The sequence below is a fragment of the Pinus tabuliformis genome, chromosome 7 (assembly GCF_031772625.1).
Source record: "Pinus tabuliformis cultivar Carrire ecotype Pingquan chromosome 7, CPIR1, whole genome shotgun sequence".
In the NCBI taxonomy this organism is placed as follows: Eukaryota; Viridiplantae; Streptophyta; class Pinopsida; order Pinales; family Pinaceae; genus Pinus; species Pinus tabuliformis.
The window spans coordinates 945454421-945475784 of record NC_142293.1 but is presented as its reverse complement, the minus strand read 5'-3'; positions in this window follow the sequence as shown (position 1 = coordinate 945475784).

The following is a 21364-nucleotide window of genomic DNA, read 5'->3' as shown; positions in this document are numbered from 1 at the left end:
GTGTTCTTGTGTGAGGGACCAGAGGGAGAGCAAATTCTTGGGCAATTTCATCAAAAAACCCTCGAAATTTCTCAAAGAAATTCATCCAATTTGCCCTTGTGAATATGTCCACCACTTGAGGATGTGCATGGAGCCTAGTGGAGTTAGCGGGCTCCTTTCCCATAAACCCTCCTGTCATACTATCTGTACTCTTTTGGAAAACCAAATATGGAGGTGGAGACAAATTTTTTTGAGAAAAACAGAGAAACGGAGGAGACTGTGTTTTTTTTTTTAAATAAACAGAAAATTTTTTATGTATTTCCTACCCTCCTAAAGACTTATTCCATCCTCAAATTGAGATCACTTCTTTCATGTATTGATATTCAACAGGGGGAATGCATGAACCCTACCTCTCCAGACTGAAATTCGTGCCAAAAATTGTGGTTTCTCCCTTCAAAATGACTCACTGCCCCTCCTATAGAAGCCCGTTGTCCCTCCTGTAGATTTCTTGTAGGTGCTCCTGTAGACAATGCCGAGAGCAAGAATATGGAGGAAATCGATGGAGGATGGTGGTTACGAGGCTGTGGGGGCACAAGAAGACTGTTGTGGCTGAGTTACGAGGAGAAAATGAAGAAAAGGTGGTGAGAATATGCGGGGAGGAGTGCTCATTACCCTTTATGGATATTTTCGGTTATGAGTGTTGAGCTGGCAAGGTGTACGTTGGCCATATTCAGACCGTTGGTCCCCACCTGCTTGGTCATCATCACTTCTCCTTGTAATCATCCCTCATTATTGCATCGGAGTTCACACTTCCTCCCACTACCTGTCATTGGCATCTTGTGCTTGAGTTGACTGTGCGCACGTGTGGGTGACATTTCGAATAAGTGGAGTCAACTAAATGAAGGTGGCCAAGTTAATTGGCCACCTTTCCCTCATTCAATCTCAACCATCTCGTTGCCTTCGTATGATCTCTAATTACACAAATTCAAATAGAGGAGTGACTTATTTACTCACCTGTGATCAGAGTGTATTCGTTGTGAGGTGTTGTGGCTCTCTCTGCTGCATGCCTTCATTCTTCTTCATGCATGTTGTCTCTGCTAGCTAATGTGTGGTTGTGTATTTTTGCAAGTTCTTATTTTGCTAGAGCTAAGCTGCATGTGCCTTTCCAACCTTCAGATGTGCACTCTTTCTCCATTGGTGCTGGACTTCTATGGGATCAGCTGCTACAGGAATTCCTACAGGAGCTCCTGTAGCTGCTTCTCCCCTGGAAAATTCATCTTTTCCCTATGCTTGGAGCTCGAGAATGATGCCAGAGGTGTAGATAAATATGGAGGGATAATAGGTAAGCTTCAGACAAGGTTATTGGTGCCTTTTTCTATTTTTTTATTTTTGTTTTTTCAATATTGGAAAACTATTTTTTCTTTGTTTTTTCTTGGATAGGAAAAAAATAATGATCCTTGGGGTGTGATGCAGGCTTGGAAATGATGGCAAGGAGGTTTGAAGATGGTAGGAGGTATTATAGGTTCCTCATGAAGCTTTTTTTTCCCTCAAACTTCCTTCTGTAGACACTTTTGGCCCTCTGTAATTCCTACAGGAGCCTCCTGTAGAAAACGCAGTGTTGGAAGAAAAAGGTGTGGTGGGGTGAAAGATATGCCAAAAATGATGGAGGAAGGTGTGGACAAGATGAGATGGCTGCTGGTATGAATGTTAGGGTTCCCTTGGCACCTTCTTCTGCTCCCTGTAGTCCTCCTGCAAACCTGCAATGCAATAAAAATTCATTTTTCTTTTTTTTTTCTTTTTTTCTTTTTTTTTTTTTTGAAAACAACTAGGGTGCCTCAGAGAGGTTTTCATCTTAATTGCCTGCCCTAGGTGCCTCCAAGGAAGGTTTTCACCTAGGGATCTTATTCTTTTTCCTCTTTTTTTTTTTGACATCACTGGTCCGCCTCATGGACGTTTTCACTTGAGTCCTTATTTTTAATTTTTTTCTTTTCTTTAGTGAGTGGGTGAAGTGGAAGCTAAGACATGCTCCACTACCATCACTGTTTTATTCAGATCTTCAATAAAATCTTGCTTGGAGAGGGTTTCTTGTAGACTTTCAACCGATGTCCATTAAAAAGCATGGGGATGGCTTCATCATCAATGGTTCTGATCAGAATTGAACCATTGTCATTGCATTTCTCCACAGTGTAGAGTCCCAGCCATCTTGTCCTCAGCTTGCCTTTGAAATCTTTGTATCTTGAGTCATAGAGTAGTGCCCAATCTCCCTCTTGGAATTACTTCTCCTTGATATTTCTGTCATGCCATATCTTTCTCTGAAGCTGAACTACCTCTGTATGGAGGAGGGCTTGCAATCTGTATTCATCCAATCCATTGAGTTGAAGTAATCTCTCCTTCTGTGCATGGCTGAGGTGTAGGTCCAACTGAGCTACCATCCTTAGGGTATTGAATTCAAACTCTATTGACAGTAAAGCCTTCTTCCCATAGACCAGTTCATAGGGTGTGAACCCGGTGGTGGTCTTCCATGTTGTGTTGTAGGCCCAAGTGGCCTCAACTAATCTATCCACCCAGTATTTTCTGTTGCTGCTCACTACCTTGGTTAGGATCCCTTCCAATGCTATTTTAGTGACCTCCACTTGCTCATTGGCTTGTGGATGGTAAGGGGTGGAAGTCATGTGCTTGATCTTATGATGTGTGAGCAGGTCTTCAATCAGGCTGGAAGTGAACTGACTACCTTGGTCTGTGACCAACTCTCTCGGATACCCGAACTTGTAGAATATGTTTTCTCTCAAAAACTCAGCTACTTTTTCTTCTGTTGTTGCTTTGATTGCTTTTTTCTTTGCCCAATTTGTCAGGTAGTTAGTGCACACAATGATGTACTGCTTCTGCTTCGAAGGGGGGTTGATAGGCCCCACAAAGTCCATGCCCCACTTCTCAAATAGCTCAAAGGTCACTTGAGGCTGCATGGGCATTTCATCCTTTGGAGTGGGTTTCCCCATCCTCTGACACTGATCACACTGGCTCGTGTATCTCCTCACATCCTGATGAAGAGTGGGCCAGTAGTAGCCTGCTTGCAATATCTTGAAGGCGATTCTTTTTGCTGCAAAATGACCTCCACGAAGCCCATCATGATAGGTCAGGAGGATGTCAAAGACTTCCTCCTCCCTGAGACATCTTCTCAAGATCTGATCTGGGCCCAGCTTGAAGAGATTGCCTCCAATCCAAGTGAAAGGGGTGCTTTTCCTTACTATCCTGCTCTTCTCTTTTGAGGACAGGTTTGGTGGGAACTGTGCTAAAACCAAGTAGTTTGCTATATCAGCAAACCATGGAGAGAGTACTGATATAGAAAATAGGTCTTCATCTGGCATTTGGTCATCCACCATTCCTTCTTCACCTGCAGGAAAATTTACTCTAGACAAAAAGTCAGCAACAACATTCTCTTTACCAGGCTTATCAATAATGGTCAAATCAAACTGCTGCAATAAAAGCAACCATCTAATAATGCGAGCATTTACATCTAGTTTGTTCATTAAATATCTAATTGTAGCATGATCAGTGTGCACAAAGGTTTGATAGCCTGTGATATAATGTCTGAATTTGTTTAAGGAATGCACGACAGCTAGGAGTTCCTTCTCGGTCACTGTGTAGTTTAACTCTGCCTTTGACAAGTTTTTGCTTATAAAGTATATGGCATAAGGTAACTTTTCATCAATTTGTCCTAAGGCTGCTCCTATTGCTTTGTTCGAGGCATCTGTGTGAATATGAAAAGATAAGGCCCAGTTTGGGCCTCTGAGAATTGGGGCAATCACTAGCTTGGTCTTCAAGGTATCTAAGGCTTCTTGACAGTTTTCCGACCATATGAACTCAACATATTTTCCTAAGAGGCCAAACAAAGGAGAGGCTATCTTGGTGAAGTCTTTAATGAATCTCCTGTAATATCCAGCTAAGCCTAGGAAACTTTTGACATCTCTCACCTTTCGAGGAGGTGGGACCCCTTGGATGATGGAAATTTTGTTGGGGTCCACCTGCAGTCCTTGTTGGGATATTGCATGACCTAGCACAGTCCCTTCAGTCATCAAAAACTCACATTTTTCTGCACTGAGGGACAGGTTCATCTCAATACACTTATCTAGAACTTTTCCTAGGTTAGATAAAGCTTCCTGAAAGTCAGAGCCATAAGGAGTAAAATCATCCATGTATATTTCTACTGCATCATGAACCAGTTCAGAAAATATACTCAATACCACTCTTTGGAAAGTGGCTGGAGTGTTGCACAAACCAAAAGGAAGGACTCGGTATGCAAATGTACCCCAAGGACAAGTGAAAGTGGTCTTATCTTGGTCTTCCGGGCTGATTTGAATCTGATTGTACCCGCTAAACCAATCTAGGAACGAGAAAAACTTTTTCCATGCCAGACCGTCTAACACTTGATCTATGAAAGGTAAAGTAAAGTGGTCCTTTTTAGTGGCTTTGTTCAATTCCCGATAGTCAACACAAATTCTCCACTTACCATTTTTCTTTGGCACTAGCACCAAAGGAGAGACCCATTCACTGTCAGAAATGGGATAGATGAATCCCGCATCAAGAAAATTCTGTAGTTCTTCCTTAACAATATCTTTAAGTGTTGGGTTCATCCTCCTTGAGGTTGCCTAACTGGTTTGCAATCTTCCTTGATGTATATATGATGAGTACATACTGAAGGGTGCACTCCTTTCATCTCCTTATAACTCCAGGCGAAGGCATCTAGATGTTTTCTCAGTAGGCTGCATAGTTCCTTCTCTTGGGAAGTAGATAGGGATGGATTGATTTTCAATGTTCTTTCTGGGCCAAACTCTATATATTTTACATAGAGATAAGTAGGGTCGGCCACACAGAGATCAATTGAGGGGTTCTTTTGGGTTTCTCTTACTATGTCTTCTAATGGTGATACATTGGGAGGTGGATTCCGAATCAAATTTTCAATCATATCATCCTCATCTTGCGGTTTCCCTCCCATGGTGATTTCTAATGCACAAAGTGATGTAGAATAAACTTCATCCTTATCCTCATCCTCCAACCATAGAGGTAGATCATGTTCTAGCAAGGGTTGAGCAAGAGGATATAGGGTTAACTGCTTGGACATGTGCCCGTTCTTTATGTTCATGTTCCTAGCTCGACCGCTGATGTAAGCATCAGTTGTAGCCAACCAGGGTCTCCCCAGGATGAGAGGATACCCAATGAGCTTTTCCTTAGGCTGGATAACTAAGAAATCCGCAGGGTACTCCCAAGAATCAATGGAGACCATCACATCTTCCACAATCCCCTCAGGGGTCATGGTGGAGCGGTCTACCAACTGCAGCACTGTCATGGTCTTCCTCAAGGAGCCCTAGAGGTTAATTTTGAGCATCGTGTCCTTTGTCCTCACATTAATGGCAGCTCCCAAATCAATCAATGTATGTGGGCCCATTGTGCCATTGATGTGGACATCAACTGCTGGGCTTCTAGGGTCCACATATTTTGGATAGATTATCTGCCCCAACATCAGGTCGAACAGTTGTCCTATGACATTGATGGTTGGGGCAACTCTCTTGTGCCTTCCTGGATGCCTAAAGCACTTCTCTTTGATCAACCTATTATAGATAAGCACATCTTTTATGGCTTGGAGAAGTGGTATCTTCACACATAAATGTTTAAATTCTCCCAGGGTTTCAGTCTCTTCTGCGGTAGGCTGGATTGTCATGGATAGTCTCTCAGGAAAGGGTGTATTTTCTTTAAGTTCACTTTCCTCTTTATCTTCCTCAACCTCCCTAGGTGGAGGCTGGCTATCTGGGAGAACTTTCCCAGATCGCAAGTTTATTTCTTGAATCTCCACATCATAAGTTGGGCATGATGGTTCCCCACTATACACTTGTTGAGCCTGACTGTTCTTTGGGTTCGTATTTGGCTGGGCAAGCATTTAGGGTTGCCTTGATGGAGCAAAAGGTAACGGTTGTGGTTTGGTAGGTGGTGTAGGCAGAAGAGCAGGAGGAGAGTTGTATTGGGCCTCCACCCCTGATGAGATGCATTCCACTGAGGTTGCGGCTGAGTATAGGGTTGGAATGTATGAGTGGTTGGTTGGGCATGATATTGAGATGTGAAGGACCAAGGAGGAGGTGTGGACCAGGAAGGATGAGCAGGGGGGGCCCAAGAAGGTATGGAGGTGACTTGGTTGGGGTGGTAGTATTCCTGAGATGTCCCTTGCATCCCCTGCTGGTATGGTCTAGGTCCATGCAGCCTCCTTTGGTTTATGTAATAGATCTGTTCAGTGACTCCTTCGGCCCCTTGGTATACATCTTTAAGTCTGGGCAAGGAAGGGCACTTATCTGTCGAATGATTTTCTTCACAGACTGAACAAACCTCTATAAAGTTCAATTGGCATTCATTCCTAGGATGCCTCCTGGTGCATCTAGGGAAAAAAAGTGGCCAAAGCCCTCTCCGCTTCCTCTTGTTTTCTTTTGATATGTAAAGTATCCATTTGCATGGCAAGAGTCTGCAGCATCTCACTCTTGAAGTCTTCCAACATGTTTCCAATTTCACCTTTAATAGATGAATTGGAAGAAGAGGCACTGACTATGGGTTGACTCCCCCTACCTTTCTTTCTGGCTGCTCTATAATGGTTTCTAAAAATAGTGTTTATGTCCTCATAGGATAGTTGGTAGATGTCTCCCTTGGTCGGAGGGTGTCTAAAAGGTCTTCCCGAATTCCCCTAAGCAGGACAAACTTCAGAGACTCAGGGTTAAGTGTACACCCGGCCCTTTTGTAATTGAGCTAGAACCTCTCTTCATGGTCTTCCAGGGACTCATCACTTCCCATGGTCATTCAAAAGATTTCTTCTTTAGTATATTTTGTCCTACAATAGTCTCAATACTTGTTGTTAAAGGCTTGCTGCATCTGAGCCCAAGTTGTGATGTTGTTGCCAGGTAATCCCATGAACCAGCGTAATGTTGCATCCTTGAGAGTAGAAGGGAACAATTTCAACTTTTTCTCGTCTTCTGCATAGTCATAAGTTCGACAAATGACAGCAAACTCGAACAAAAAGGTGTCAGGATCTTCTGTAGTCAGACCATGGAAGTGAGGTAGGGCTGAAGGACTTATATTTTTCATTTTGGTTTCCCCATTGGTCTTCTGAATGGGAAAGGTACCCTCTATTCTTTCCCCATTCCCCCTAGCATTTTTGTTTTTGGCCATTGGCTCCAGAGGAATGTTTTCTTCTTCTTCTTCCCCTATAGGTTCTTCAAATATGTCTGGTTGTTCACCTAAGGGTTCTTCTTGATCGCAGCCACCGAAGAAGAGAGAAGGTTGGTTGTGTGAAGCAGTGGGGGCGTTGGGAAAAAATTTTCCTGAGTTATCTTTATTCCTACAAGGCATGAAAGCAAATCTTTTTGTTTGGGGTTTTTTTGTTTCTTTTCCCTACACTGATAGTACCTGCAAAAACTGAAAGTGATAAAACAAATTGCAACTAGCTGAAATGAACTTGTTGAATGGAAATTTGCATAATTGAAAAGGAAAGCAAGGAAATACAGAACTGAAAGAAAAGAAATGACTAGTCTACTTTCGCCGAAATGAAATTTGCAAAATTGGAAAGGAAAGCAAAGAAATGCAGAACTTGAAAGAAAAGAAATGACTAGTCTACTTTTTTCCGAAATAAACTATTAGCATAATGTTGCAATAGGAAATAGAAGAAAGAAGTAATCACAGAATACTCTAACGCTTCCCCAGAAATGGTGCCAAAAAGTGGTGAGCGCCAGTATTGCACCAAGAATGCTGCAACTCCTGGGCTGCCAACTTTACTTTTATCAACCCGGTAGTTCATACCAAACTTGGAAGCGTCGGTGTTGTATGCACAAGTACTAGTTCTCACTGCAGGTTGTCACTTGGTCAGCCGGTGCGAGATCACTAGGAGCTCAAGCCAACTTCTATAGATTTCAGAAGAAGCTCTTTGTGTGATGAAAGAAATAAAGATTACTCTACAAAAGCTATTCTAATTGCAGAAAGGAAAAAGACTGGAATGTGAAGCAAGACCTAGTAAACCCTAATTAACAAGCTAATTCTACTTTTTCCAAAAACACTTTGAAAACCATGAAAGCAATGCAATTACCTACTCAAGAAAGTAAACAACATCTAACCATGCTATTTCTGGAAGTAAATAAGCAAAAAACATATTTTTGGATTTTTATGTGTTTTTATGTGAATTTGACATGCATTGAATTTACTATGTGTGAGTGTGGCAGTGAACAAGTGGAGTTGGAGGGTGGTTTTGGAGCTTGGGAGGATAGAATATGGTGTGGATGGGTCCTAGGAGGTCTTAGGTGGCCTTCTAGAGGCTTTTCCCACACTCGGCCTTCAAAAAGGGAGCCTACAGGAAAAACTACATGAGGACACAGGGAAACTACAGGAGGAAAACAAGGAAACTACAGGAGGCCTATAGGAGGAGGCCGAGAGAAATTTCCATTATTTTGAGGGTGTGAGAGTGGGTGAAAAATGTGGATGAAGGTTGGAATGAGGTGTTAGGGTGCCTAAGGTCTACCATGAACCACCAGGAGAGAAAAAGATGATTGGGTTTGCTCAAGGAGAGAGGAAAACGTTATATGAAAAATGAAGGAGACTAAGGCAGAATTGAGGTGAGGCTTGGGAGACCTATAGGGCATGGATCAGATGGAGGGTGTGATTGCTGGTAAGCTGGCCTACTTCTGGAAGAAATCTGCTGCATAGAAACTGACAGTCAACCAAGAAAATCAAGCAACCAATGAAATGAGTGCATCCAGGAAAAACAGAGTTTTGCATTAAAATGGTCTAAACTATGATCTATGAAAGGAAATGCTGAGAAATGCTACAAGAAATGAAAGCATGAAAGAGGAATATTTCAAATCAGGAAGTGAACATGATAAAGGAGATTTGAAGCAAAAAAAAAATTGGACTATTAACCTACTAAAGAGTTGCAAACACTAGAAGTCCTATGAATGAAGAAAATCTGTTTTTGGGGGCATCAAGAGAGTCTTTGCCTCAAATCATGGTCCCAGAGGGAGGAAGAGAGGCCAAGGCACTATTGCTAGCCTTTTGAATCTTTTCTGATCTCTGCTTAACCTACTATAGAAAGCATAAATGGAAGCAAGCTACTAAATCATCAAAAGCAACCTATTCTTAACCATAACAAAATACATATAACAGCAAATTAATCTACAAACTGAAGTAAAGCATACAAATACAAGTAAAAAGAAGCTTGGATGCTTGGATTGGGCCCTAACCCAAGAGCTTCAGCCCTCTGAGGTAACTCAGTGCTAGTTCAAAAAGGATTCCATCTTCATTATCAAAAAATAGCAAGATTACATGAAACTGTCACAAAATAGTAAGCTCGAAATTTGAGCAGAGTTTACATAAACAAAAATCCGACCCTAGTGAGGCCCTAGGCCTCTCTACTTATACATCTGAAGCTACCAATAGCTTCCTTAAAATCAGGGAAGCTTGGCTCCCAAAACTCGAGATAACTCTCAATCATCCTCCACTTGCTCGGTTGCCTTCTAGTGCATGATTCGACTGCTTGTACTCCGAGATGAATGAAGGGGAATTCAAAGTGAGGAGTAATAAATGAGGGGGATTCCCTCCTATAAGTTCTCTTCTCTGGCTACTTCGAGTTATTGTTGCCATTTGACCACTGGATCCTTGGCTTTGACCTCAAAATCCATCAATAATTTGCATTAAATACATGCTAGACCACATGGCATCATAACTAACTCAACTCACTCAATAAGCATAAGTATAATCAGAAAATCATACAATAAGCTAAGAGAATGGTTGATTTGACTAGGTTAGGATGTAAAATGAGCCCATATAATTACCCATTTATGAGGCTTATCACCTTTTCCTCCACTTCAACTAGGAAATTCAAATTCCATGCATGACTGTGTCTATTTTTAGTAAATTGATCAGTTAACTCAGAGATCAGTGAGTTAACAATTGTTATAACTACTCAAATAAACTTCAAATGACTCAACTAGTGACTACAGCTCAGTTAAATGAGTTCAACTAACAATAACTCAAATAGATTGCTAAATCTTATCCATATTTACATTCACAACTCTAATTTTATCCTACAAACTCGGATTTACTCATCTAACAAGGAGAGAAGACCATATCACTCTAGCTAATTGAAATCCAATTCATCTTGCTGATGTGGAAAATTGAATTACTAAATTTTACTAAGGCACAAGTCAAAATTTAGCCTTTTCTTACTACATTTCTAACACTGCCTCTTAGTAATAAAAGGGATTTTCACAATCCCAATCTAGCTCCTGTGGAATGTACTATATTACTACCTCTCACTATTTTTGTTGCTACTGTAACAACTGCAACTAAGATGCATCCAAAATATTGAATCACATGTGTCTCTACAACTGTCTATTAGGAAAAGTGCACTGTTGTTAATTCTACAATATACCTCCTGCACTGCTATCAACATTACTTTGTGCTCCTCAGCATCTGACTGCACCAACTGACACCAATCTTTCTGCTACTAAATACAGTGGGCCCCTGTAGCAATGTAATGATCCATGAAGAAAGTATACTGCAACTTCTACTACTCTCCTATGGATCCTGCCAAATCTTTTCAACTCTAGGACTAAGGCTTTACATTGCCCCACCTCACTTTTGAAGGTATAACTACAATTTCTCCCTATAAACTAGAAAGTTCCATGTACCCTGTGTATCTAGGTGTTTGTTCCTTGATTTTGGGAGACTCAATTCCCTTTTGAGCTCCCTTAACCAAGTCCTCTTCCCACTTGGCTCAAACTCTCCTTATACTGGAAGTCTCTAACTAGTCCTCATCATCATCATCATGCTAGTCATCCCAACTACCAATTAGCTTAGCCTGAAACCGAGATATTGGTTGCAGCTCAATCTTGAGAGCTTTATCTTGTGCTCACTCAACCACCACATATCTACATTGAGAACTCTATGTCTTGCTCCTCAAGGTTGCACATGCATCTTCCTCCAATTGTATAGGCTCTCGATCCCGACACCAATCTCCTTGACCTGGCCTAAAGAAAAATTCTTGTGGTAGGCCTTCCCATTGTTGAATACTACATCATACCCTTTGTCTTTAATCCTCGATTTTTTCATCAAACCAAGTTTTTTGGCATCACTACTATTTTCGAATAACTCAGTGAGGGTCTTCCACATAGTAATGGGAATCTCCTTTCCATTTAACTTCGAGACTATGTGGTCTCTCACACCCTCCAAGATGATCCTCCTGGTTCTTGTGGTATCCTTCTTCCAATGGGCTAATTGTTGTGCATCCAATATCGTTGGTTTTGGAATGTCAGTTTTGGTGTAATCCAACACACCATTATCATCAAGCACCACTTCCATCCTATCCTTCCAAGCTATGAAATTCAAGGTTCCCTCGAAGGCATACTCCAATCTCAACCCGTTGAAAGATATTTTCCTGCATGGAAGAAAACTACTTCACAAAATGTGTAAATCGAAATCTATAAAGGAGAAAATCTATTGACTAGTTTCTAGTATGATATTTTCTTTGATACCATGTAGAAATTTGATAGAAATCTCAACTTCTTAAGAAATCGAATTGAAATCAGGAAACACAAATTCTACTCTACTAATATGCGAAATGTAAATTATAATTTAAAACAACATGCATAGACATGCAACAAGAAAAACCAAAAGAACACAATGATTTATAGGGGAACCCAACAGGGAAAAACCCCTTTGCTACTTTGCATTAATTCAAATGAAAAGAGAAACAATCACAATGTCTTGCTTCAAATTTGAAGCACACCTTGCACTGCAATCCTATTCTACTGCCCCTTAACTTGCTCTGGCCAACACATAACCAATTCAAGCCTCAACCAACCTCCTATTTCCTTACGTAATCCTTGAGTAAATTAGCTCCTAAAATATAGGAATTTCCTCCTATTTACTTGTGAAAATTCCAAGGACGATTCACCTGCTTAGTGCAAAAGCATTATACACTTAACAATATACAAATATAAATATAAATGTGCCTTTTCCTCCAATTCAACTAGGAAACTCAAATTCCATGTATGACTAGCTCTATTTTTAGTAAATTGATCAGTTAAATGAGAGATCAGTGAGTTAACAACTATTATAACTACTCAATTGACCTTCAACTAACTCAACTAGTGACTAGATCTCAGTTAAATGAGTTCAACTAACAATAACTCAACTAGATTTCTAAATCTTAGCAATATTTACATGCACAACTCTACTTTTAGCCTACAAACTCGAATTTACTCATCTAACTAGGAGACAAGACCATGTCACTCTAGCTAACTGAAATCCAAGTCATCTTACTGATGTGGAAAATCAAATTACTCAATTTGACTAAGGCACAAGTCAAAATTGAGTCATTTCTTGCTACATTCTAACATAAACCTGTGATAAAATCCATTGAGACCTCTTCCCAAAGCTAATTTGGAATGGATAATGATTGTAAAATACTTGCATCTTAATTGTCTCAAGTTTCTTTTGTTGGCAAACCAAACTTTCTACCACAAACTTCTTAATATCAAACTTAAGTCCATCCCAAAAAAAATTCCTTCTTGATCCAGCGTTAAGTTTTTAAAAATATTTAATGCCCTCTTATAGGAGAGATGTGCAATTCCAAAAGAACCTTTTGTTTAGGTTGGGAGTTATTACATAGATATAAGTGATCTTTGTACCATAGTGAATCATTTTTCCAAATAAATGAATCAGATGCATTGGGATCTTGCTACAACATTTAAATGAGAGTTCATACCTCTTCATCATTCTTCCATTCATCCCTTGCTTTAGTTATCCAATCAAGTTGGATAATACAAATGGTATAGAGAAATTATTCGACACCCTCATCCCTTCTTGAGAGTGCATATGCAACAACATTTCACTTCCCTTTTTTGTATATGATTTCAAAATCATAACCCAACATCTTTGTGACCCAGGTTTTCTACTCTTTGGAAGATAATCTTTGTTCGAGGAAGTATTTAAGATTATCATGATTTTATTTTACCTTGAAGTGCTTTCCCATTAGGTAAGGGCACCATTTCTTCAGTACATGTAGTATTTCCAACATTTTCCTTCTCATAAATAGGTTTTTGTAAATACTTTCCCTTAATTGGATGACTTTCAAAAGCAATGGGTCTTCCTTCTAGCATCAAAACAACACCAATGCCATTTCTTGAAGCATCGCATTACAGAATAAAGGTCTATGTGAATTCTACTATAGCTAATACTGGAGCTCGGTACATTGCCTCTTTAAGATGTTCAAAGGCCTTAGTTGCTTCTGGAGTCCAAAAAATTGCATTTTTCTTCAATAATGTTGTTAGAGGTTCTACTATCTTCCCATAATTCTTCATAAATTTTCAATAATAACTTGTCAGCCAAGAAATCCTTGAAGATTCCTTAAGTTTGTGGGGATTTTTCATTCCTTAATGGCTTTAATTTTGTTAGGGTTTTCCTTAACACCCTCATGGGATACAATATGACCCAAATATTCCACTTCTTGTAGTCCAAAGAAACATTTGGAGGATTTTGCATACAATTGTTTCTCCTCCAATAGTTTGAGCACCTTGTGATCCAGATCTTTTAACTTCAAGGATGCATTCAGAATTGCATATAACAGATCATATTAACCAAGTAATGTAACACATGAAAAAGGAGCGAAAAATCATAAAGCAACCATGAGATCAAAGGCACACAAATAATTTGATTACGGAGTTCACCCAATGTGGGCTATGTCTTTGGGCCCTGCTCAAAGTGGGGAGGCCTTCTTTTATTAAGTGGCATCAAAGAAATTAGTTACAAACAACTTTACAAAAATGACCCTTATACCTCCAATTCAGATGATGGCCTGAAAATGGAGAGCTCATCTGGAGAAACAGACGTCACCACTAGATTCGTGTCGTGAAATCATGCAAAATCAACTATATATTTGTCGAAATCTAACACTGGCACCTTTGGCCCTCTAAGGGAATATTTTTGGCATCTCAAGATACCCTCACTCAGGGTTCCACTGCATAGGCCGCTCCTGGTTCCGACACTCCTCCATCATCAGTCTGCCCGTCAAATGAATCGTTTGATTTTATATGTAAATTGGTGGGTGGTCATTTCAATGTGGATCATTTGGCCCGTTGGAAAAGGTGCCAATTTTGGAGCAGGGTGGTCATCGGTTACAACCCCACCGACCCCCCTGAACGGTATGGCGCGTCGTTTTGGAGGTTAGCACATATATATCTTTGGTTGTGTTTGTTGGTCCATCACGTGGGCAGTCTGACCTTCCCGGCTAGTGCGGGATCAAGCCTCGATGACCCATTTAAATATGGTGCCTTTATGTTGGAACCAGTCGTGGCCGTTGGGAGGGTCCCAGGTCTTCCATGGGTCCCGACCCATTTAATACATTGTAACAAACGTTGCGTGGGGTTGTGGCGGGGATGGCAGATCTCCACCCAGATTCGGTTTTTATAATATATATATATATATATATATAATGTGGCGGGGGTGTCAACCCGCCACCCTAATCATATATATATATATATATATATATATATATATATATATATATATTTTAATAAAACAATAGTGAAATTTTTTCCATCAAAAAATAAGGGTCACTAGAAAAATTAAGTAGGCAATAAATTTTCCCGTTCCAGTGGCCGAATTTCGTGCGCTTGGTCCCTACCAAATTGTTGCCTCATTAACACTGCCACTTGGCTAAGTTTGACCATAACTTTGACCAGCCATAACTTAAGCATATGAACTCAAATTTGAGTGTCATTCACACCATTGAAATCAGGACGATGAGCACTACGATCTGATCTTGGTTTCACTTCCTTCTCATGAATTTGATTTTTGAGCTATTTTCAAGGCCACTTGTATTTTCAGATCCTCTTTGATCATTCCTCCCCACTGAGGAGCTTTTGGTCCTCCAAAAGCATGAACACATCCTTCACACTGCATGTGTCTTCATTAAGCCACACTTTCAACATCTGCATTGCATGCAAATATGGTACATTCTTTGCAATGGCATACAAAACCACACATGACTCAAACAACCCCATACTTACCAAGAGTTTATAACACACACTCTTTGGTCAAGTTTACATTATAATACAAACCAATACCCCAGCTATCAACAAAAGTCCAAAAACATCATCGTTGCTTTAATAAGTGATGAAAAACACCTCATCACTTTTACAATTATTCGCAACACATGACTTACAAAATGTGGCCATGACAAGCCATTATATCTAGTAAAACAATCTCTTACTCAATAAAGTGGACCACCATAAATGTGGCAGATTCATTTGTTGAACATATTCACTAGTTGGCTTCTTTATCGATGCTTTCTAGCCATGGAGCATCTAACATGTGGCTCTCTAGTGTCCAACCTCGTTGTAGTGACTATGATGATTCTTTCTCCTCCAAACTTTCCAGATAATCTTGGAACGCTTATTTCTGATGCACCTCTGATACGTGCCCATGGAGCCCTCACTATCACTGGAATGTGATGAAGTGCTCTCATTATCTGTCGTTGGTTGGTCATTGGTTGACTTGGAGCATTTCCCAACCTCTTTTCTAACATATCCAAGTTCTGCATAACGAGGCAATTCCTCCACTTTGATGGGATTCACAATGCCTTGGCCATTAATGTTGAGGCCCTTTCCTTGATACCCATTTTCTTCAATAATTTTGATCCAATTGATGTAGTATGTTTCTCAAAAGCAATGAAATCATCATCATAAAAAGTACATGAAATTGAAGAATCACTTTTTACCTCAAGCTTGTTATGCTACAACTTTTCCAAGGCCTCCTCCTTGGCTTGTAACTAATGTTGCAACCTTTGTTTCTCTTTCTCTGCTTCTTGTAGAAGTCTCCTTAGTTCAACATTCTCTGCCTGAATTATTTGGTTGATTTCTTCGAGTTCTTGGAGTAGTTCCGCATTTGGTACCCTTTTCATCTTTGGTACAACATCTGCTGAAATATTTATCTCATCGCCCGACTCAAAACCCAAGTCGATGGGTCCACCCGCTATAATCCAAAGAGTTGCAATCTTCATTTCGTCACCTGAGTCTGATCCCAGGTCAATTGGTCCACCACCTACAAATCTCGCACTTGTGACCTTCTCATCATCCTCTGATTTAGATTCTTGGTCTTGTTGCAAGGTTGCAACTGTCTTATGCTTCTCTTTTCTTTCATTTCTCTTAGGTCTCAATTTTGTATGTAATTTCTAGAAATTCTCCTCATTGTGACCTTCTTTATCACAATTATTACAAGAGGGCCTTGCTTCTCTTCTGTTTCCTGCCATTTTCCTCTTCGAGTGGTCATATTGCTCATGTTTTTCTCTCCTTTAAAGATGTACAACCTTCACACTAGCTTCATCAAGAGACTTAGGTTCAAATAATAACAATGAATGATGCAGATACCTATGCAAAGAGCCAATATATTTCATCAACGTCTCAGAAGTGTCTATTGGAACATTCAATTCTAATTCTTGTTTTCTAAACTCCTCTGTAATTCTGAACGGTTTGACCTTTGCTTTGTTTCAAATCTTACCATTCCATCACGGCCTTCTGTCTGTAACCCAATGGGTAAAATTGTCCTCTTAAAGCATAAATGAAAGAAGTTTACGACTACTCTTACCACCTTGTTGCAGTTTTCCTTCCCACTAGATGAGAGTGGTGCCACTCAATCGAAGGGATGCTAGCTAGATATTGGCTTCATCCTCTTTGATTTGTTGTATGTGGCAATACACTTCAACTTGTCTTATCAAGTTATGTAGTTTTTCTGCATTAGATTCTCTTCTAAATATAGGTAAATCAAAATTGACATCCAACTTGAAAAATGGTTTTTTAGATGCATTCATTTGATTAATGTTAGAATGATGAGAAGAGGAAGAAGAAGAACTTTCATTGGATGAAGGAGAGGGAGTAGGCTCTTCTCCTCCACCTTCATGATTTACCGATGCATGATCAGCTGGTTCTTTCTTCTCAGGCTTGATTGTCTTCTCATATTCTGCAAATAACTTGTCAACTTTCTCTGCCATGGTGAATAATATCTTGTGATAATTTCCCTCTTCTTCCATTCGATCTTCCTCATCTGCCATATTCCATCTTCATGGTGCACGCTCCGCTTTGGGATCAAAGGACTTAAGTTTTCCTTCACCTCTTTGGAGCTCGTTCCTAGTTAGCATTCACTCATGCAACTCACGTCAAGAAGACCTACTCTAATACCAAACTTGATCCAAATATTTTAACTTCAACGATGCATTCAGAATTACATATAACAAAATATATTAACCAAGTAATTTAACACATGAAAAGGGAGTGGAAATCATAAAGAAACCATGAGATAAAAGGCACACAAACAATTTGATTATGGAGTTCACCCAATGTGGGCTATGTCTCCCAGACCTGCTCAAAGTGAGGAGACCTTCTTTTATTAAGTGGCATCAAAGAAATCAGTTACAAGCAACTTTACAAAAATGACCCTTATACCTCCAATTTGGATGATGGCCTGAAAATGAAGATCTCACATGGAGAAACAAACGTCACCTCTGGATTCATGTCACGAAATCATGCAAAATTGACTATAAATTTGTCGAATACTAACACTCACACCTCTGGCCATCTAAGGGAATATTTTTGGGATCTTAAGATACCCTCGCTCAGGGTTCCACCTCCCAAGCTTCTCCTAGTTCTGCCACTCCGCCACCGTTGTCTTCTCGTCGAATGAATTGTTTGAGTTTATATGTAAATTGGTGGGTGGTCATTTCAATGTGGGTCATTTTTCCCATTCGCAAAGGCGCCAACTTTGGAGCAAGGTGGTCGAGGGTTCCAACCCCACCAACCCCTTAAACGGTATGGTGCATTGTTTTGTCGATTGGCATATATATATTTTTGGTTGTGATTGTTGGGTCATCGCGTGGACGGGCCAACCTTCCTGATAGGCACAGGTTCAAGCCCCGCCAGCCCATTTAAATATGGTGCATCTGTGTTGGAACCTTTCGTGGCCGTCGGGCGGGGTCTCGAGTCTCCTGCAGGCCCCGACCCGTTTAATACAATGTAACAAACATTGCATGGGAGTGTTGGCCTACCACCCCGATTTGGTTTTTATAATATATATATATATATATATATATATATATATATATATATATATATATATATATATATATATAATGTGGCGGGGGTGGCAACCGGCCACCCTAATCATATACTTTTTTATTGTTAATAAAACAATAGTGAAAAATTTTCTGTCAAAAAATAAGTCACTGCGCAAATTAAGTAGGAAACAAATTCACCTATTCCGATGGATAGATTTCATGCATCAGGTCGCTACCAAATTGTTGCCTCATTAAGGTTGCCACTTGGCCATGTTTGACCAAAACTTTAACTAGCCATAAATTGAGCATACAAACTCGGATTTGAGTGTCAATCACATGGTTGGAATCAGGACGACGAGCACCACAATCTAGTCCTAGTTTCACTTCCATCTGATGACTTTGATTTTTAAGCTATTTTCAAGGCCACTTGTATTTCTGGATCCTCCTAGATCACCTTGTCAACATGTTGAACATGATGTTTCCAAGACTTATTATAGATTAGTATATCATCAAAAATTAATAACACAAACTTTCTAAGGGTTTGAAAGTGGAATTAATCAAACCTTGAAATGTGGAAGGTACATTAGTAAGGCTAAAAGGCATGACTAAAAATTCATAATGACCTTTGTGAGTTATAAATGTTGTTTTCAAAATGTCTTTTGTCTTCATTCTAGTTTGATGATATCTTGAATGAAGATCCATCTTGGTGAAGGAAATTGCTCCATTTAGTTCATCCAAAAATTCATCAATGATAGGGATGGGAAACTTATCTTTAATTGTGAGCTTGTTGAGCTCTCTATATTCCAGACACATGCACCATGATCCATTCTTCTTGTGCACCAATACTACTAAAGAAGAGAAATAACTTTGGTTAGGTTTAATTATGCATGTCTCTAGCATTTCTATAACCATATGTTCAATTTCACTCTTTTGGTCATAAGCATATTTGTAATGTCTAATATTTGGAGGAAGACTTCTTGGAATCAAGTGAATAGCATAATCATGATCATGAATAGGTGGGATACCTTTGGGAGTCTCAAATACCTTGGAATGATTGTCAAGAACTCTTTGTATATATGGAGAAATAGATGAATTAGACGTTTGAACATATAGTGAACATAATTGTGCAATTACCCCCTGTTGTTCCTTCTTCAAAAGCTTTTTCATGCCATTAGAGCTAATTATTTTCCCAGTTTTCCCTGTGTTACCCCTTAATTCAATTTCCTTCCCTTCTTAGAATAAATTCAAGAAAATTTCCTGAAAATTAAAAGCTATTGTCCCTAAATATTGTAACCATTGGACTCCTAATACACATCCACACCACCCATTGGAATGGCAAGCATTGGAATGTTCAATGCATATTCTTCCATGGTTAGATTGATTTTATGGCACTTCCCTGAGAAATTTATAGTTCCTCCATTTGAAACTATCACTTGAAACTCTAGTGTTAGGTATAGAAAGAAATTCAAATCCTTGGCTATGTTACAATGAATAAAATTATGAGTACTACCTTAATCAATCAACACTATTACCTTTTTCTTCTTGATACATCCTTCTATATTGAGAGTTTGAGGAGTGTTAATTCCTACCAATGCATTACACTATTACCTTTTTCTTCTTGATACATCCTTCTATATTGAGAGTTTGAGGAGTGTTAATTCCTACCAATGCATTACAAGATATGGTTGCATTCATTTCTTCTTTTTCATCCCCTGGGTTGATTCCTACTGTATATCTTCTTCTTTTGATGTTTCTTGTTCCTTTTCTTCCTCCTCTTCACAATTTATGTAAAATAATTTATTCTCTACACACTTATGACCTTTAGTGTATTTGTTATCACGACTGTAAAAAAACCATTTTTCTCTTTTTTCCTCTATTTTTTGTGGTGTCAACCTTGTAGGTTGTGGGAAGCTAAGAACAACAAAACTTCCATAATTATAGTTGTGAGTGGTATACCTCCTTGTTGCAATAATTTTTCTTTTAATTCTTGCCACCGTGAATGCATTCACCAATGACTTAGGTTCCCAAAGGTGAACCTCATGTTGGATGCTATCCTGCAAAGTCCCTATGAAGACAACAATTAGATGCTCCTTTGCAATATCATCTACCTTGATATTCAATCTCTAGAAGTCCTCAATGTGCTCCCTAACTTAACCCTTTTGTTTGAGATTTATCATTTGGCTAAAGAAGGTATTGCTCTTTGTATCCTCATAATATGCTATCAATTCCTCCATAAAAATTATCCAAGTGGCTAGTGCTTTACGAGAACAAAGCCATTGATACCATACAAATTGATTGGGTTCTAAATATAAAGATGAAATGCATACCTTTTGTGTCTGTTACACATCGTGTAGATAAAAGAATTGCTCCATCTGTAGTATTCATGTTATCGGATCCTTGCCATCAAAATTCCTTATATGGATCTTTGGAATGTGGTTAGTCTTCAACCCATTATTGGAGTCTCTAAAATTATAATTCATATTCCTTTTGTGCTCATCATGATTTTCATGGAGTACCTTGTCACCACCAGGAATCATTTCTTGTGGGAACTTTGTCAAGCCTTCCTTCAAACGATCCAGGTCCCTTTTCATGTATTCATTTAAACCATCCTTCAAACATTCCATATATGATTTTAAACCATTCTTCAAACCATTCATATTAGCTTCCAGTTCATTTTTGGTTACTCTTTGTGAGAGAAAAACTTGTTGCACTTGTTGTCATAATTTCGATATATCATGTTGCATTTCTTCCTCTTATTCATGTGTCATACTAGAGTTGTATGTTCGCGTACTAGGTGTCAATTTCTCTTAGGGCTATATTGTTCTTTGCTTTGATAATTGCATTTCCTTATTTCCATATTAAATTCCCCCCATAACATCATAATATTATTCAGATTTACATCATTATTCAACAACATATGCAACTATGTAGAAAGAACAATATCATCATAAATGCAGTAGAACATAAAGGAACAAAAGAATAAAATCATTCACAAATAGAGACATCAAGATAGGTCAGAGACCAGGGGAAAACTCACTATGGGGAAAACCCTTTCAAATTCTTCTTCTTATTAGAATTTCATTGAGTGATTCAGCAAAAGAGAGTACATTGATCCATATCTTTCATCATAAACCTATATAGCAACATCAACTAAAGAATATCCATGAGATGAATCCAACAATTCCATTAATCCAAAACCCTGATTCAAGAACCTGTAATCAACTGTCATTGTTTGTAGTCAACTGCCAAACTCTGCAT